Raw genomic sequence first — 13,882 nt, 5'->3', positions numbered from 1 at the left:
ATTCCAATGGAATGTCCTGAAGATACCTCAAACTCAAAGTGCCCAAAACAGAATTCCTTGTCTTTCCCCACAACCCTAGGCCTCTTCTCAACTTCCCTATTTCTACTGAAGCCACCATCGTTCTTTCAGCCTCACAGGTTCATAAACTCAACTCCTCGCTCTCATCTCACATATTCAATCAGTTGCCAGATAATATCATGTCTACTTCCATGTTATCTTTCTTACATATGTGACTCCTTTCTCTTTAACACTATCTATCACCTTAGTCCAGGCCCTCACAACCTCTTAGACTTCTGCAATCTTCTAATTGGTCTTCCTGTCTCAAGTCTCTCCACACTCCAGTCTAACCTCACAAAACTGCTAAAAAGTGATTTTCCTTAAGTAGACATCTAACCATGTTACTCTCTTATTCAATTAACTCCAGTGGCTCCCTATAGCCTCTAAGATGAAATGTAAACTTATCTGTTTGGCTTTTAAAGCCCTTTATAACCTAACCCCAACCTGTCTTTTCAGCTTCATTGTCCTATCACTTCCCCTGTCATATTCTAACAGTCCAGTCAAATTTTCTGTTTCTCACACAGTGCACTGTGCCATTGCCTCTGTCTGTGCCTTTGCACTGGCCATTTCCCAGCATTTTTCTTTTCCTTTAAAGACACAGTTTTAAGTACTACCTTCTATACAAAACCTTTCTTGATTGACCCCTCCAATAATGTATATTTAACTACTCTGAATTTATGAGCATTTTCTTTATCTTTATTCTCTCTATATTTTCATACATACTTGTTGTCTCCCCTGCTAGACCATAAGCTCCTTGAGAGTAGGGATTATTTTATCACTTTTATTTTTAACCCTAGTGCCTGACATAGAGTAGGCTCTTAACAGAAGCATGCTGATTGATAAACCCAGATAAGAAAAACAATCTTTGGATTGGAAACAGTACAAGAATTATGATAAGATCATCTGAGCCTAGTTCTACTACCTACAACATGTGACCTCCCTGGTCCTCAGCTTTCTTATCTGTGAAATGGTAGGCTTGGCTTCCATGGTCTCTAAGGGCCTTCTCAGCCTAAAATGCTACAATCCTTACTCCAAAAATGATCTCTGTCTAATTTATAGTTAGTTCACAATAGCAGTGTCAAACTGAAGTAGAAACAGGGGCATAAAACCCTACATAAGATTCCCTGAGGAAAACCACATATTAACGTTATCGATGTTCTACTGTGTTTTTATTTCATTAAATATTTCCCAGTTACATTTGCAGCTGGTTCAGAACACAATGGGAACTAGAGAGTGTTGCAATGGGGCGTTTGACATTTCTGGTTTACGAGATAATATATTTGAACCAGTGACAATAGTGAACTCCAGATAGATTTTTGTGAAGGCACTAAAAGCAAACATGGCTTATTGAAATACGGTCTATTTAGGTATTTTTCAAACTGTTACTTTCTTAACGTATTAATAAGTTGGTAAAACTGATGAAATGCATGGGATGTAATCGGTTATGTGGGTGAAATTAGGAATCTGAAGAAATCCTTTGGTTTGAGTAGACTGCCATTCCAATTTGGCTATTTGCCAAAATCCAACAACAGCAAACAGTCTGATAGAGAATGTGAGGCGTGCATGAATGTTAAATAACACTGAGCTTTAAAACAAAAAGTCTTTTTCAAAGGATCCATTATTTAACTGCTGTAGGTATTTTACTCTACTGGAAGAAATCATTGCTTATCCAATGCCTTCTCATCTTCCTTGATTCTAGTCCATGTCTCTGTAAATCTTACAAAAACTACTCATCTCAATAGAGGCCTTCCTATGGTTCACAGGCTCATAGATAAGAATGGGAAGGACCTGAGAAGGCTAGTCCAACCTTTTCATTTTACAAATGAAGAAATTGAGTCTCAGAGAGGCTAAGTGACTTATCCAAGGTCACAAGGCATTAAGTGGGAGATCTGGAATTTGAACCTAGGTTCTCTGACTCCAAGTCCCATGCCCTTTCCATTATGCCATGGACTGACTCTCAAAACCTTCCCCTCTTCTAGAACTCCCTCTTAATCTCTGTCCACCTGTTATACTTCCATCAATCAGGTTCCCTTCTTCTAATGGTCATCCAACTCTTTGATAATGTTTTTTATGCTATTCTCTACAGCACGCACACTCAAATGATCTTTGTTCTTTTTAAGTAGTCGCCATAGGACTACTTATTCTAGTGTTCTGCCATGGCTCAAAAATATCTCCGTAACTCCTCAGAGTCTATGAGGTATAGCACAATCTCTTGAATATCCCCAATAATTGCAAATATTTACCCCGACTGTGGATTTGGTTTTTGACAAAACCCCAAAGTCAGAGTCAACCTGGTAGAGTGGAAAAGATGGTGCATTTGGAGTTGGGGATCTGGGTTCAAATTCCAGCTCTGTCACTTATCTGTATGACTCTGGATAAGGCATGATCCAGTGCTATTCCGGCCCTCAGTTTTTTTTATCTGGAAAACGAAGATATTGGACTAGGAAACTTCTCAGGTTAAAATGTGTGACCGTAAGATCACTGGGAGCCAAGACTGGTGAAAAAAGTATACGTTCAATCTCAGTAAAACAATTGGGGGCCAACTACTTTCCTTGTGTGGCTCAAACTGGTTCTGAAAGCAGTCTCCAAAATGGATTCAGAAATGGTAGCATCATTAGGCAAAGCAAAAATGAGACCTGTGATTTTGTTGGGGTGGAAACTTCATCCACTGAAACACAACTGGTAATTTTCTGTGACTTATAGACTTATGAAGTTGTCTGAGGCACTAAGAGGTTAACTAATGGCTAGCATGTGTTGCTGAATGGAGCCAGAGCAAGTCTTGTAGCTGTGCCGACTAGGTCCACTACAAATTTATGTTATCTAATCTCAACTAAGCCCTCACTGTAGCAAGGAACCTTTTATTTCTCCCTAACTGATTTTTCTGGGCAGTTTAGGTGATGTTGCAATGGACAGAATGCTAGGCCTGGAGTCAGGAAGACCTGAGTTCAAATCCAGCCTCAGACACTTACTAGCTGTGAGACCTTGGGCAAGTTACTCTGTTTGCTTCAGTTTTCTCATCTATAAAATGAGCTGAAGAAAGAAATGGCAAATCATTCCAAGATCTCTGCCAAGAAAACCCCAAATGGGGTCACAGAGAGTCCGACACAAACTGGAAAGACTCAACAACAGCAAAGTGATTTTCCATCAAACTCTCCACATGCATTTCCAGACTTCCCTTCATTCCTCAAGCCTCCATCATCCCTCTTGCCATGCCCTTAGCTAGACTTTCGCTTCAAATTTTTCTGAAAAAAATTGAGACTCCCTAGCAAAAACTCCCCCTTCTCCCCTTCTCCTCACAACCCCCTGAGACACCATGATGACACTCTCCAGTCTCAAAGAGGTGGGCCTCCTCACTATTCCCGCTTGATTCCATCCCCTCTTCTCCACTCTTATTCCCCAATCTAGTGGGTCCTTCCTCGAGGCCTACAAACATACTCAAGCCTCTCCCATCCTCAAAAACTTCACTAGATCCCCTTCTATCAACCTCCCTGAAAAAGCAGTATATACATGGTGCCTCGACTTCCCTTTCACCAAAACTGCCCCTCTCCAAAGTTACAAATGATATGACTGAATCCAATGTTTTTTTCATTTCTGATCCTCTAGATGGTCTCTTTTCTCTAGGTTTTTGGGAGACCTCATTATATCCAGCCCTACTTAATCTCTCTCCAAAGTTCTAAACCTGTACCACCAATTTCCTCCTAAGTCTTTCCAACTGAATAGCCTATAGGCATCTTCAATTCAATACGTAGAAGACAAAACTCATTATCTACCCCTCTTCCAAACTTCACTATTAATGGCAAAGGGACCACTCTTGTCACCTAGTTTTATAACTTCAGGGTCATTCTCACTCCTCACTCTCCTCACATATACAGTCATTCACCAATTCTTGGTTCTCAGTCTACTTCCCCTGAATCCATCCCCTTCTCTTCACTCACATAACCACTACCTAAGTTCAGGCCCTCAGCTTACCTAGACTTAAACTTTTTCCATTTGTGACCCCTTCAGTGCTTCTTAAACTGTGGGTCAAGACCATTTAAGAAGCACTGGCTAGACAACTGCAACAACTTTCTATTTAGTCTCCCTGCCCCAAACCTCTCCCCACTTTAATCCATCTTCCACATATTTGAGGTGATTTTCCAAAAGCATGTCAAACCCCACCCCCTCAATAAATGCCAGTGGCTCCCTACTGTTTCATGAATCAAATCTAAACTCCTCTGCTTGACCTTTAAAGATCTGTGCAATTCAGCCTCAGCTCCTTCCTACCTTTATATTTCTCTTTCCTCCCTTTGCTCTTTGATGCAGCCATACTAACCTACTTGCAGTTCCCCACACACAACACAACATCTCTCATCTCCACACCTAGCATTCACTCCTTTCTCACCACCAGGCACCTTCTGGTTTTCTTTAAGACTCAGTTCAAGGGGCAGCTAGGTGGCTTAGTGAATACAGCAGTGGCCTTGGAGTCAGGAGGACCTGAGCTCAAATCCAGCCTCAGACACTTAACATGAAACTAGTCGTGTAACCTTGGGCAAGTCACTTAACCCCAACTGTCCTACCTTCCCCCCTCCAAAAGGCAAAATAAGACTCAGTTGAAGCACCACCTTCTTCATGAGGCCTTTCCCAACCCCTCTAAAACGACTTTGTATTTGCTTTGTGTCTATTCTGTGTGTATACATGTACATGCACACATATATATGTACATATACATAAGTATGTGTATGTTGTCATTTAGTTGTTTCAGTCTTGTCTGACTCTTAGTGAGCCCTAGGGATTTTCTTGGCAGATACAGGAATGGTTTGCCATTTCCTTCTCCAGCTCATTTTATAGAGAAGGAAACTGAGGCAAGTGACTTGTCTGGGGTCACACAGCTAGTATGTCTAAGGCTGGATTTGAACTCAGGTCTTCTTGACTTCAGGCCCAGTTCTCTATCCACTATGCCACCTAGTTGCCCCATGTATGTGTCTATGTGTGTGTATGCTTGTGCGTATATATGTATTCGTGTGTATGTATGTGTATGTATGTATGTGTGTATGTATGCATGCGAGTATGTATGTATGCATGTCTTGAAGGCAGGGACTATTTCACTTTTGTCTTTATATTTTCAATAAATAGGATTGTTCTTTCAGCATCAGGGCCTGGATCCAAATCCTCCTGACTTCAAGGCTGGCCCTTTATCCACTAAGCTACAGTGCTTCTCAACACATTTATACAGAAACAAAAAAAGGCAGCGGGAACTGAGGCTGCATTAGGGAAGGCATAGTAATCCAAGCCAAGGAAGGTGATAGTCCCGCTATACTATGCCACTGTCCCACCACATCTAGAGCTCTGCATTCGGTTAGAGGTACCACATTTTAGAAAGTCGGAGAGCATCCAGAAACAGGCAACAAAGAATAGTGAAGGGCCTCAAGAGTTTACTATATAAGAACCAGTTGAAGAAACAACAGATATTTAGCCCAGAGAACGCTTAGGGGGAACAAGAGAGCTGTCCTAGGGAGGGATAAGACCAGTTTTTCTTGACCAACGAGGGCAGAACTAGCTAGGAGCAAGGGATGAAAATTTGCAGTTAGATTCAGGAATGCATAAGGAGAAACTTCCAAACAATCAGAACTATCCAAAAGTGGAACGGGCTGATTTAAGAAGTAGGAAATGTCCCCTCACTAAAGGTCTTCAAACAAAAGCTAGATGACCAGTTATTGAGGATGTCATGTTAATTTGGGCCAAAATGGTATCTAATGTCCGTTCCAACTTTGGATCTTTCTAATCATGTTTGCTTAGGGATATATTAAAATAGTTTGGATTTCCTGAGCACACAGCAAATTAAAGACAAGCAATCCAGATTATCCTTGTTATTGTATACTTCTGGCTGCAAATCAAAGTCTAACTGGAATAAGAAGGGGTAGAAGAAAGCAATCATTCTTAAAAGTTCTCTCTCAAATCTCCCCTTAACAATTTCAGTGACGATTCATTCTCTCAAAGTAAGGGAGAAGCTCACACTTACTCAAAAGCTGTTTTCTTATTTGTAGGTAGGTTAAGTGCAAGTTTCCCAGTTTGAAAGTATGAGAAAAAGGTTTGTCCATATGGATTTGTCCATATTTTAACTTCTAGAGGAGAGGTGACAGGCTCTGTGCATATTATCTGGCAATATGTATACTCTCAATAAATATTACAGGATCACAGAATTGAGAGCTCGAAGGGCCCTTTGAGATCATTTAGTCTAAGACACCTCATTTTATGTTTGAAGAAACTGGGACTCGCAGAGGGAATTAAGTAGTAAAGTCAGGATTCCAAAGGTCTTCGGATTATAAATCCAAGGTTGGTTCTAGGCCATCATATAATGAGCATCTTCAAAAGGAAATTAGAATGAACCTTAAACATTTTTCAATGGGGACATTAAAGGAAAGGACAAAGAGCCAATGTCTACTTTTCCTATTTAGAATACTTAGGAGTTTGTGGAATTCCAGGGACAACTTTCTCTAAAATCTTGCCTAAATGCTAAAGCCTCTCCACAACATGAAAGAGTGGTTTCCTTTTCCATCTTCCTTATCCATCCATGGCACAGATGCCCAAAGTTAAATGGGTCTGAGCAGAAAAGCGACAGGTTAGAGAAGTTGGGCTGATTCCCATAACAACATAAACTGATTCCAACAATGACCGACCGAGAAATCTACATACCAAAAGTCAAGAAAGATGCAGTCCTTTCCTTCCACCCTCCACTCCTCTGAGCTCTCTCTATACGCCCTCCTTTCCCTTTTCTCGGGACACTAGCTAGGAGGAAAGCCAGACAGGTGTAGAGAGGATAAGAGAAGAGGCGTTAGGGGAGCTCGAAAGAAAGGGAGAAGGGAGGAAAAAAAGAAGAGAAGGAAGAAAAGGAGAGGGAGAATAGGAGGAAAAGATGGGAAAGAAGAGAATGAGGAAAATATAGGGGAGAAAAGGGGGAAAGTAAAAGAAGGGAGAAAGTGGGAAAAGGAAGGAAAGAAGGGAGAAAAGGAGAGAAAGAATTATGGAAAAGGTCAGGAAGAAATAGGGAAAGGGGGAAAGAAATGGAGAAAAGGAGGGAAGAGGGGGGCAACAGGCGGATAGGAGAAGAGAGAAGGAAGATTAAGAGGAGTGAAAGAAGGGGCGAAGCACGTGGGCGCCCAGCGATCCCGCTCACCCCCGGCCTGGGCCTGACAGCGAGCGTTCCGCACCTTGGCGTTAGGCTGCCCGTGCGAGTGTCCGGCCGTCCGTCGGTGGGTCCCGAAAGGGGCAGGTGGGGCCTGTTGGCAGGGAGGCCGAGGAGTCAGGCTGAGGAAGCTCGGGGATCCGCTGCCGCCTCCTCCTTCAACTCCACAGAAAGGAGTGTCCTCGCCTCCCGGGCTGGAGCCAAGGCTGCCCCAGCTGCCTGACGCACCTCGGTCCCGGCCACCGCCACCACTGCTGTTGCCAAGGCTGCTCAGCGCCAGGGGCCGCACTCCGCCCCCTCACGACCCCCTTCCCTTTCCTCCTCCCTTTCCCCACCCAGCCAGCCTTCCTCTCCTCCCCTCCCTCTCCTCCCTTCTCCTCCCACAGGCTCGCGAGGGGGGCCCTGTCACGTGACCACCAAGGAGGAGGGAGCGGAGGGGGGGGAAGGAGGTGGGAAGCCGGGGAGGGGGGGGGGCGGGTGCTGGGTGGACCAGAACGAAAGGGACAGGAAAGGGTCTCCTCCTTGCCCCGGTCTCTTTTCTCTTTCGTGATTGGCTGGGAAAATTGCTCCGATGGCTGCTGGGAAATCTCTTCAGTCTTTTAGAGGGCCGGGGAAGCCCCAAGGGCTTTCGGGAGTTGTAGTGTACAATGTAGCAGGAGCGGATAGCTTCACTTTCTCAACTGTACTAGAGGAAGAACGGGGTCTGCCGGGAAATGTAGTTCAGAACGCTGGGATTTCCTTGAGATTGTTCCTCTTTTCGTTCCAAAGGGAAAAACCCACAATAGAAAATTTCCTCTAGGGTCTTTGCGTCAAATGACCTTCCAGTCCGTTTAAACTGGGAAGAAGAGGGTAGACGATGCATGAAGTTGAGATAAAGAAATAAAAAACATCGCTGCCTATGGGTACAGTGATTGTATAGGTTACCCACCTGGCTGCCACATTAAGGTTCTTCATGGTTAGGTAGCCGCCTTTGCCTGCACTCTCTTGATCGTTAGAGGGTAGCAAATGCCCATTCTGAGTGACTTCCAGACTATGGACGTTAATTGTACTCGAGCAGTTTAGAATTGCGATCAAATAAAACCTACTAGAATTGACTCGATGCGCTGAATGATACCTTTACACAGCCAACTTGTTATGTCTTCCTCTTCTCAGTCTTAGTTCCTCTGTGTCATTACATTACCATAGAATGTCTGACCTGGAAGGGGTCTTAGTCCAACTGAGGAGCAGAATGAGGAAGTCGTTTGCTCACAGTCACATGGCTAGTTAGTCATTGGTGTAGTTATGCCTTGAGCCCCCTCCTCCCTCAGGCCATACCTCTTATCACTACACTGCACTAAAATCCCACCATGATAATATGACAGTTGATAATAGGGCATGGCCAGCCAGATTTGAAGTCAGGAGGATCCGAATTCAAGTCCTACCATGGACACATACTACGTAGCTGTGTAATCCTGGGGGAAGAACTTTCACCTTTCTCTATCATTTCTTTGGAGGTGGGGGAAGAGAGAAGGGAGGGCAGTGAAAGAGGGTAGAAAGCAGGGTGGGAAATAAGGGAGAAAGTAATCCATTCCATTTCTACACACAACTACGATCAACAGCCAGTCCTGATGATATGCCAAACATGAACCCTTGAAAAGAGGTGGAGCAAAGTCAACGGAAGGGGACTGATGCTGGGTAAAATGACTCCTATGTGAATTTTAGTCTATTTTTTTTATTTTGGAAGGGGGAAGGCAGGGCAATTGGGGTTAAATGACTTGCCTAAGATCACAAAGCTAGTAAATGTCAAGTGTCTGAGCTTAGATTTGAATTCAGGCCCTCCTGACTCCAGGGCCCATTTCTTCTGGAGTGAGACCAAACCATGGGTGGTCACAAACAGAATTTACCCAAAGGATGAGGTTAATAATCCTCATTCCTGGAAGCCTTTGTGAGTATTACAATATGGACAAAAATGAGACAGAGCTGGCAAAGATGGGCTGAGTGGGGAGGGCAATATATCCATCCATCCACTTAGTAAACACTAAGTGCCTGTGAAGTCTGAGTAGGCAGAAGTCTGGAGGCATTGTTAGAAGTCTAGACCTGTCAAAAGGGCACAGGCTGTTGGGGAATCCAAGCACAGAAATAGGGGTCAGGGACCAGTGACTCAGACTTCACAGGAGAGCATTAGGGGAAATTATAGTCTAAATCAGGGAATTTGTTCTGTGAAGTCTGGATTCAGTCAAAGGGCCACAGTTGAGGACCTAGAGGGCCATATGTGGCCTGAAGACTGCAGGCTCCCTACTCGGGTCTAAATGGTCAGTCAAGAGTCAAGGGAAAATTAGCAAAGCAACACACTGGAATCTGACTGTTGATCCTAGAACTGGGACTGGTTGCCCTCTGTTCTGGTTTTAACAGGCCTTAAAGAGTGTTTGTGGCTAGCAGAGGGCAAAGTCCTCTGGTAAACAGCTGCTTACTTGAAACAGCTGCTGTGCTTATGTGACTAAAGGATGAAGAAGAGAGGCTCTTCTCTTTTCAGTGCCTAGAAAGGTACATTGTAGCATCCTGTTGGATTCAGAGGAGAGAGTCAAGTTATATAAATAGAGTTCCTATTTTGGGAATGCTGAATAAATCTTTGATGGTATGTCAAATGCAATCATGGAGAGAACTTTGCTCAATGATCCTCTGAGTATCGATATCAAGGGAGGTTTAGAATAAGAACACATGTTCACCTAAGGTATTCCTCAGTGTCATAGAAGCTGTCCTTCATCAAGTCCGAATAGAAGAGAAATTCCCTACAGATGACAAGGCCCTTCAGATGCTACTATTTGGATTATGTTGAGCCCTAGAACATTACAGGGCTTCCTCAGTGAAATTTATGGACTAGCCATTGATACTGGGGAAAATTATTTTTCTTTTTTGTAAATTTAAAAATGTATTTCAAATTTAAATATAAAATGAGAAAAGAAAAAAAAATACACATTGCCATGTACACAACAGAACATAAGAGAGGATCTAATAGAAAACGATAATGGGGGGTGGCTAGGTGGTGCAGTGAATACAGCACCGGCCCTGGAATCAGGAGGACCTGAGTTCAAATCCGGTCTCAGACACTGAACACAAAAACTAGCCGTGTGACCTTGGACAAGTCACTTAACCCCAATTGCTCTCCAAAAAGCAAAAAAAAAAAAGAAAACAATAATGGGAAAAATAATGAAAAAAATCAATGTCCAGGTCATAATCTACAGTTAGACAGCATGCTGACTGATCAGCACTCTCTGCTAGATGATTGCAATTGTTTCTTACCGGATTTTCTTGCTACCAGTATCTTACTTCTCATAATGTCTTCCACACAGCTCTCAAACTTGCTGTCCCAAGACATGGGTCTGACTATGCCACTTCCCTGCTCAAGAGTCTTCTTCAGTGGCCTACTGCTCCTCAGAGAAATGGAAAATTCTTGAGCCTCACCTCTACAATCTGGCTGCAACCTTTCCAGTCCTATTTCATATTAGGGGAAGGAAAGGGACTGTGTTTATATCTTGCATACTATGTGCCAGGCACTGTACTAAACAGTTTACCAACATTCCTTTAATCCTCACAACAACCCTGGGATGTAGGTGCTGTTATTATCCCCATTTTTAGTTGGAGAAACTATAAGAGGGGAAGTGATTTGCCCAAGGTCACAGAATTCAGGGTCACACAGTTTCAGGTAACACTTGAATTTGGATCTTCCTAAGTCCAGATCCAACTCTACCCACTGTACCACCCAGCTGCCTTATTCTCTGTCACATTCTGCTATAGCATCTGGAACCCCAAGAATAAGCTTCCCAGGTTCAAGGTACTCTGTGGGTCCAAATCCATTCAAAAACCGTTGCTCATAAGCACTCACTGATGTGTTTACTTCTTCTCAAGTCAGTCAGAAGACACAATTAGTTCAAAGCAAATGTATTTAATGAAATAACATAGTAGAAAAATTTGTAAGAGAACATCACCCCCACAAACCTATGGCACATTCTCCCCAAAGTAAACATTACAAAACCTGACAACTCCTGTTGGGAGAAACACCTGGAAATTCTTGTTGCAACAACCGGAAACCAGAGGAGGAGGAACCTGACTGTGCCTGGGAATTTACTTTGCATGTGAGGAGCCAGTCTCAGGGATGGATCACACATACATTTATCTAGGTTTCCTGGGTGAGGCCTCTGAAGCCAAGACAGTGACCAAAAGTGAATGAAACCCCCAAATTGTGCTGGGCCTTTCAGGTTATAGAGTTTTTGACATAAGGGTTTCAATAGATAATGAGAGATGGAGGGTCAGCTACATGTGCTGAGATTTCCCTGTTCTGGTATTTCCTTTATGGCTGAAGAGGTCATAAAGTTAATATGTATTTTTGAACAATTTTGAACAATGTGAGTTATCTGGTTACTGAAACTATGTGGGGTTAGTGACTTCAGTAATCTTTTGGGCATTAGCAAATCCCATGAGGCATTTTGGACTGAAATGTGGTTGTCAGAAGAATTTTAAGTCTGTTTGGTGGAGAAAAGATTAAGAGAAAGCTTCCTGCTGGACAGTGTTCCATTTGTTTAGGAAATAGAGGAATGACATGAGCTCCAAAGCCTCAGTTGTACTTTTATGTCACCAAACTGAGCAAGAGAAAGGAGAGGGTTTGCCATATGAAGATGTACAAGTGATCAGGGTACAAGTGAACAAGTGAACTGGCCATCCATTTCAGCTTTGTGTCTTCCTTTAGTAGAGAGTGTGCTAGGACCAGAGAGTCCCCTTTAGAGACAAGCTTGGTTTTCCAGGGCTATTTGGGGTTTCCCAGTACTTTAGTTCAGGGCTGGAGATCTAGTGTGAACCTGGGCGACTGTAGAGCAGTCCTACCAACCAAGTAGAAATGGATCCCTGCATATTGACATAGACAAGAACAAATGGACATTATCTATGTTGGAGCCTATTTTTATTAATTTTCTTAAACACCGCCCAATGATATTAACATGGTTTGTTGGTCTGCAGGTGGGGGCAGCTGTTGTCGGACAGGGATCTGTCACTTGTTCCCGGGTTTACTCTCTGAGCCCTCGGGGCCACTGCTTGCCCGCCATCAAAGTGATCATGTTCAGTGTCAATGGTGTTTCTATCCTGGAGCCTATGAGCCAGTGCCTAAACCTGAGTGAACTTTACCTATGGAAAAAGAGACTCCCCAGCCTGAACCAGCTCTTCTGCCTGAAGAATCTGCCCCGCCTGAAGGTCTTGTGACTGGTGGAGAATGTCTGCTGTGGCCTGGACCTGGGCGTTACAGACGGTGCTCAGCAATGTGCCCAGTGCGCAGAAGCTGGACAGACAGACTTAGCACTGAAGAGCCGTCTCAGGCCTTGACTGAGGGCGATCACAGCTGCTCTGGTCAGGCAGGCTTCAGAGAGCCATCATTCTGGGCTCTCCTAGGAGCTGAGCACTATCAACTTCTCTATACACACTGAGAGTGACCTGCTCAGTAACAGCATAGAGTAGACCAATAAAACCCAGGAGCAACTGGGCATGGAGACTATTCCCAGGGACCAGTGTTCCTCCTTCTCTCCAAGAGCATCAAGCAGTAGCTGAAAGAAGAGGGTAGGTGTGCCTGGGAGCACTCTCCCATATACCAAGTGCGAGGACGGGCCTGTGGGAGTCTCAGAGCTCCTCACTTATCCAGAAGCCAGACTTCTGGCAACATCCCGCCCCCCAGGAGCCTGAATGCTGAGCTGATTCTGAAGGAATTGGCCACAGACTCCAGGTTCTTCAGAAACTGGAGCTTCAGGAGGAGGAGGGCCCTGGCCTGCTGTGTCTGCCTGCCTGAAGGTCGTCTTGGGCTTGTACCCCCCATCTGAACCCCAGCCAAGCCAGGGGGACTGGGGGCTCAATTTGGGCATGCCTGCAATGCCGTCTCCCTTGGACAGACCTATGCTTGGAGGCCTTTGGCTAAGAATAATGAAGGTTTGGCCTGTGTGTTCAGCCCTCCCAGTCTGCTCGTCACTTAGGTGGCCAGTGTCTGTGCGTTGACCACACCATTGACCACCTGCCCCTCCTGCAGCTGTGCTACTCTTACTCTTCTGGCCCAGTGAGTTTGACACCTCTGATTAAGAGTACCCATGAACTCCTAAGTGAAGCCAGTTTCAGAAGTGATTTGGTCCTTAGAGAAATATCTTGGACAACGAAAAGAAAAGTCCAGGCTGAAGCTTCCAGGATTACATGGGGCCAGTGGGGACTTCCCAAACTGGGGCACAGCAGGAGCCCCAAACAATACTTGCCAGTCAGGTAAGGAAGTGCATTTCATTCCATCTTATTTGTATTTAAGGCAACAGGGCAAGAGTAGAGGTTGACTGAGCTGGGCTCTTCAGTAGAGACCAAGATGATTCTGTTCAGAGTGGCCGAGTCACACCCAGAGAGGAAGTCAAGATCAAGGTTCAAGACTACATTCCTATAACTTCTAAGCAGTGAAAGAGGACAAATTATATGATTAGAAAATCTGGGGCAGGGAGACCAAGGGTTATCTTTATGGGCCTGACACTCGTTCCTTATGACCCACTAAAGACTTCACTTTGCCAAAGTGTCTCTTCCTTCAGTGAATGGAATATGACTATATGCTAACAACTCCTAGAAAGCTCCCCTGAAAATTCTCTCTCTCTCTCTCTCTCTCTCTCTCTCTCTCTCTCT

The 13,882-nt window shown here is 44.2% G+C and overlaps 1 protein-coding gene and 1 pseudogene across 2 annotated transcripts in view; one reads left to right on the top strand and one right to left on the bottom strand.

The window, feature by feature from the left end:
- Nucleotides 1-7,626, bottom strand: part of MTM1 (myotubularin 1) — a 103,665-nt gene extending 96,039 nt beyond the window's left edge. The window contains exon 1 of one of the 2 annotated variants that reach the window (XM_069063028.1): nucleotides 7,211-7,626. The gene's annotated coding sequence lies outside the window, so the exon portion shown is untranslated. The remainder of the gene's footprint in view (nucleotides 1-7,210) is intronic. The other variant, XM_069063027.1, reaches the window with a different exon arrangement.
- Nucleotides 7,627-12,178: 4,552 nt separating this feature from the next.
- On the top strand, nucleotides 12,179-13,638 carry LOC138142139 (cilia- and flagella-associated protein 410-like; annotated as a pseudogene).
- Nucleotides 13,639-13,882: the final 244 nt, after the last annotated feature.

Source organism: Petaurus breviceps, unplaced genomic scaffold (genome assembly GCF_028583685.1).
Source record: "Petaurus breviceps papuanus isolate PSGF00001 unplaced genomic scaffold, PetGlider_PUasm1.0 90535, whole genome shotgun sequence".
Classification (NCBI taxonomy): Eukaryota; Metazoa; Chordata; class Mammalia; order Diprotodontia; family Petauridae; genus Petaurus; species Petaurus breviceps.
This window is presented reverse-complemented; position numbering and strand designations above follow the sequence as displayed.